This window comes from Dipodomys ordii, unplaced genomic scaffold (assembly GCF_000151885.1).
Source record: "Dipodomys ordii isolate 6190 unplaced genomic scaffold, Dord_2.0 Scaffold14, whole genome shotgun sequence".
Lineage (NCBI taxonomy): Eukaryota > Metazoa > Chordata > Mammalia > Rodentia > Heteromyidae > Dipodomys > Dipodomys ordii.
This window is the reverse complement of record NW_012267230.1, coordinates 2,743,403-2,749,536: the sequence shown is the minus strand read 5'-3', so window position 1 is coordinate 2,749,536 and position 6,134 is coordinate 2,743,403.

Genomic DNA, 6,134 nt, shown 5'->3' with positions numbered 1-6,134 from the left:
CTACGTGTTGTTGACCTTGGGCCCCGCGAGGGAGCCTCCGACCGAGAGTCTCCCCTCCGCTCCAGGAAGGCGGCCTCAGCCCGCGGCTCCCGCCTGGAGGATCGGAGGATCGCAAGCTCGAAGCTGAGCTGCCCCGGGAAAGGCCCGGGAGACCCCGACCGCTCTCACGAACCAGCAAAAAGCCCCGAAGTGGAGCTCTGGCTCAAGGGGTAGACGACTAGCCTTGATCAATAAAAAAAAAGAAGCTCAGGGACAGGCTCAGGGCGCTGGTGGCTCACGCCTGTCATCCTAGCTACCACTCAGGAGGCCGAGATCTGAGGATCGCAGTTCAAAGCCAGCCCCCCCCCAAACTCCGTGAGACTCTTATCTCAATAAACCATCGGGAAAACCGAAAATGGCACTGTGACTCAAGGGGTAGAATGCTAGCCTTGAGCTGAAGAGCTGAGGGACAGCGCCCAGGCCCAGAGTTCAGGCCCCACGACCGACACGCACACACACACAAAGCTCAGGGGCAAGCGCCCTGATTTCAGGCCCCAAGGAACCCCCCCCCCACACTCACACATACAGTAGATCTAAAGCAAGTTATGAGGTTTGAAAGGGATTTTGATCCACTGGATTGTTGGGCTGCTTTGACTCAGCAGTTGCACGTGCATGCATTTCTGCTCAGGAAATAAACGTTTCTATAAAGTATCTCATCACCAAAGAGCTCAGTCCCAGCATTGAAGGTGATTTTTTAAAAAATGTATAAATGGCCAAAATGTCTATTAATAAGGAGATGGCATTAAAAAAAATAGCTACAGCTGGACACTGATGCTCATGCCTGTAATCCTAGCTATTCAGGAAGCTGAGATCTGAGGACCAGCGATCGAAGCCAGCCCAGCTAAGAAAAGTCTGAGACTCTTATCCTCAATTAACCACTAGGAAAAAAAAAAAGTGTTGTGGCTCAAAGTGGTAGAGCACTAGCCTTGAGCAATAGAGCTCAGAAACAGTGCCCAGGCCCTGAGTTCAAGCCCACCACCGCCAAAAAAAAAAAAAAAAAACACCAGAGATACTAGAGGATAAAAGGCAATACAAGAGTTATAAAGCAGTTTCCAGGCCAAGTGATGGTGGCACATGTCTATAATTCTAACTACTAAAAAAAAAAAATCACTGGTACAGTAAGAAACAAGTAGACACTATAAGATACATGGGTGTGTATGAAATATATATATATATATAATAAGACAATGCATACCTATAAGTATTACAGAAATACAACAGATACAAGTATGTACATGTATATTCACAAATGTATGTGTATCCATTGCATACAATGCTCTTGAAATCTAAAAATTCCTTTTTTGCATTTTAAGTATATTGTCTTTTACTTTCTCAAAAAATCTCATTCTAGGTGTCACCTAAATCCCCCCCTCTTCACCCCCAGTACAATGTGCTTGAATTCAGGGCCTGGTACTCTTCTTCTGCTTACACATGGCTAGTGATCTACCACGTGAGCCATACCTCTAGTCCAGCTTTTAGCTGGTTAATTGAGATAGAATCACTATGATTCTTTTACCAGGGCTGGAGGCTGGCTTATCATTTGATTCAGGGCTCAGCCTCCTGAATAGCTAAGATTATAGGTTTAAGCCACTGACAATGGTACCTGGCATGTTTATACTTGAAATGTAAAAATTCTTTAACTGTGTGTGTGTGTGTGTGTGTGTGTGTGTGTGCGCGCGCATGCGTGCCAGTAGTGGGGTTTTAACTCAAGACCTTGGAACTATCCTTAGCTTTTCCCCCCAAAGCTAGTACTCTACTAGTTGAGCCACAGCTCCACTTTGAGCTTTTTCCTAGTTAATTTGAGATCAGAGTCTTATTGGACTTTCCTGCCCAGGCTGGCTTTGAACTTTGATCCTCAGATGTAGCCTCCAGAATAGCCAGAACAGCATTTCTTTAAAAGGTGGTGGTGGTGGGGGTGGTTGTTTGCTTATGTGGTGCTGAGGAATCGAACCCAGGGCCTCAGGCATGCAAGGCAAGCGCTCTACCACTGAGCCAACTTCCCAGCCCCTTTGTTGTTGTTTTTTAAAGAGCCTATATACATAACACAATATGTTTTCATGCCAGGTTTCTGAATAATTTTCCACAATAGCATAAGGCAATGAAAATAGCAGTATTTATCAACATTTGCACAGCTGTTAAAAAATCAGCTGATTTTTTTCCTTCATTCTTAGGCCTGAATAACTCAACTGAGGTGATGTTGCAATGGTGATGGGGATATTTGGCAATGCCTGATTTTTAGTTGGCACACTGGGTGCTACTGGTATCTTATGTGCAGGGTTTAGGGATCCTGCTAAATCCTCAAATGTGTAGGACAATGAGTGTTCCACGATACAACTGTATCACCAAAACGCCAATACCACCAAGGCTAAGGAACCCTGGCAGTAATTCCCAGCCAGCCCCAGAGAAACCATGACGTGATTTCCTGAAGTTTTGTCCACAGGAGCTGGATTACTCACCCCCACCCCCACCTGAAACTGCTTCCTGGCTAAAGTTCAGCGTTTACTGTATGAGACTGTGCTAGATGCTTTTTAATAACGTGGCACCTAAACTTAGTACGTAGGAGAAGGTCAAAGAAGAAAGATGGAAGCCAGATACAGGTGGCTCAAGCCTGTAATTACATACTCACAAAGCTGAGATCTGAGGATCAAGGTTCGAAGCCAGCCTGAGCAGGAAAGTCTGTAAGGACTCTAATTACCAATTAACCCTTCAAAAAGCTGGAAGTAGAGCTGTGGCTCAAGTGGTAGAGCACTAGCCTTGAGGGTAAAAATGCCACGCTCAGGCATTGAGCTCAAGTATAAGAGAGAGAGAGAGAGAGAGAAGGAGGGGAGGGGGGAGAAGGGAGGGAGAAGGAGAGGAAGGAAGGAAGGAGGGGCTGGGAATGTGGCTTAGTGGCTTAGTGGTAGAGTACTTGCCTAGCATGCATAAAGCCCTGTGTTCGGTTCCTCAGTACCATATAAACAGAAAAAGCCAGAGGTGGTTCCGTGGTTCAAGTAGTAGAGCACTCTACTACTTGAGCAAGAGAAGCTCAGGGACAGTGTCCAGGCCCTGAGTTCAAGTCCCAAGAAGAAGAGGAGGGGGGGAGAGAAGAGGAGGAAGAAGAGGAAAGAGAAGAGGAAAAAGGAGAAGCAGCAGCAGCAGAAGAAGAAGCAGCACCAGAAGAAGAAAGATGGAAGCCCAGTGCCAAGTCCATATTACAGACCCATTAAGTCATGGTCCTATTCTTTCTTCCCACCTTGGGATACTGGGTTTTGAACTCAGGGTTTGAACTTTCTAGACAGGTTCTCTACCATTTGAGCCACACCTCCAGCCCTTTTTACTCTGGTTATTTTTGACATCTCAACTTTTGTCCAAGCCTGCTAGGACCATGATGCTTGTATTTATACTTCCCACTAAGGACAGAAGTGTACTATACTATTATGCCCAGGTTAATGGGGAACTGCAGTCATTCTGATCTCACCTCTCCAGCAGCTAGGATTACAAGCATGAGCCACAGACCCCCAGCATCCTTTCTTTTCAGTAAGCTGAACATTCCCCTTCATCATTCAAACCCTAGCAACTTCTACTGAAAACTCAGCTGCCAACAAAGTTCCCAGATCCCCACTGCTGTCCACCTTCATTGATTTTCTCTCTTTCCAGCAAAGACACTCAGAAAAGGGTTGTACACAGCTGCTTCTAGTTGCTCCTGTTTTTGCTGAGACCACTCAAACCTGACATCAAAACTGCTCTTTTCAAGGTCACCAAGACCTTGAAACTGTCCAACTGAGTGGTAACGTTTCTATCCTTATCTGGACTTACTCCTTAGCAGCATTTGCCACAAATGGCCTCACCCTCTTAAGAGGCATCTGGATTCCACTTTTAAATTCCTTCTTACGCTTACAATTGTTCATACTTTTGTACCTTTTGCCATCATCTCCTTTACACCAATAAATGGTGGGCATCTCCCAAAGCTCTGTTATAGTTAGTTATGCTTTCTCTTGAGGATGTGTACCACTGTAGGCTTTGATTTAAGTACTGTATAAGAGCAGAAAACATATCCATCCCATGTCCCCCAAACTAACCAAAATGGCATTTTACCCATCCAACCAGTACTTATTGAGTAGTTGCCAAGAACTGTAATCAGGACCTGGTTCACTTATGAGGCACTTGTCTAGTAGAGTAAGTCTAGCCCAGAAGACACATTTATTTCAAACCAACTATGAGCTGTATAATTACAAATAACATCAAGGGCACACAGAGGAAAGAGATGTTGTTCTAAGAAATTAGAAGAGAAAGGAATCCAATATAGATCATAAGATCACAGTTTCTTAGAGTATTAAAATCTATATAAGGACTGAGGATGTCAGGAAAGATTTCAGGCTGGAGATTTACATCTCTGGGCCATTATATTGCACAAAAACAGACTTCACACTGTGTCTAGTTTTAAATCCATTGGCATCCTCATGATCCATGAGAAAAATCAGAAAGTCCTATAAAGGATACATAAAGAATACACCAATTTAGATTTAAGTAGAACTTTTCCTCTTTCTCTCTTATGTTCTCTTCTGTTCTTTCAGTTCCTGAGATTGCCAGACTATCAATTCTCCAACCTATCTGCCTTCTCTTCGTGAGCTTACTAAGAAGAGTAAATGACTAGCGTAATACTTCTGAAATTATGTACTTGGAAGAAAATAAAAGCATTTTTATCTTCCAAGGCTTTATATTGTCTGTGTGTGTGAGAGAGTGTGTGACAGATACTTTAGAAGCAAAAGATCACTCAGTTTATTTTTATTTACTTTTATTTTTTTTTGTATCCCTATTGGAGCTATTTTGCTCACGGCTGGTGCTCTAACACTTGAGCCACATCTCCACTTCTGGCTTTGTGCTGGTTAACTAGAGATAAGAGCCTCATGGATTCTTCTGCCTATCAAACCCGCATTTCTCAAATCTCAGCCGCAGATTCCAAGTCTAATACCTTTAGCGTGGTCTCTCATATCTTCCTAACATTCTCCCTGGTCATTCTCCCTTATTCACTAAACTCCAGACAATCAACGCCCACCTCCCTTTCATTTTCTAAGAGGCTCCCCATCTCTGGAGCAGCCTGCAGCTCTCAGCCCACGCATAACTCCCCTGGGAAAAGCCTTGGCTCACCACCACCTGCCTCCATCCTCTCAGTCACATGCTCCGGAGACAGTCTGCAGTTCTTCACAGCATCAGTCACATGGGGAATGAAATATTTCCGCCATGTGTTTCATCTTTGACTCTCCCCGATTTCTTTGTAAGCTCCAGGACAATGAGGACCAGTTCTGTCCTGCTCACTGCACGGAGCACCCTGCCTTGGAAGATAAGAGGTCTTCTGTTTTCAAAGTGTGAACGATCTCCATCTTTGTCTTCTCTCTTATCTAAATGTCCTCATCATGACCAGTTTCTTAGCAAGTAAATCTGATCAGCTCTTTGTGCTGCTAGAATGTTCTTGAATGACTTAAATATATATATATATATATATATATATATATATATTTTAATCTGCGTATTCAGCTAAGGGCCTCCACTTCCAACTTTTTTTCAGCTACGCCTCCACTTCCAACTTTTTGGTGGTAAAGTGAAGATAAGTCTCATGGAGGACCGGGAATGTGGCTTAGTGGTAGAGTGCTTGCCTAGTATACATGAAGCCCTCGGTTCAATTCCTCAGTACCACATAAACAGGAAAAGCCCAAAGTGGGGCTGCAGCTGAAGTGGTAGAGTGATAGCCTTGAGCAAAAGAAACTTATGGACAGTGCCCAGGCCCTGAGTGCAAGCCCCAGGACTCGGGGGGGGGGGGGCGGGGGAGGAGGAGGGCCAGGGGAAGAGTCTCACGGACTTTCCTGCCTGTGAGATCCTCAGCTCTCAGCCTCTGCAGTACCTAGGATTATAGGTGTGAGCCACCATCACCCAGCTGTGTTCTCTACTACTTGAGCCATGCCTCCACTTTAGCATTTTTTTTGTCGGTCATGGGGCTTGAACTCTGGGCCTGGGCGCTGTCCCTCAGCTCTTCAGCTCAAAGCGAGCGCTCTACCACTTGAGCTACAGCGCCACTTCCGGTTTTCTGGAGATAGGAGTCTCACGGTCTCTCCTGCCTG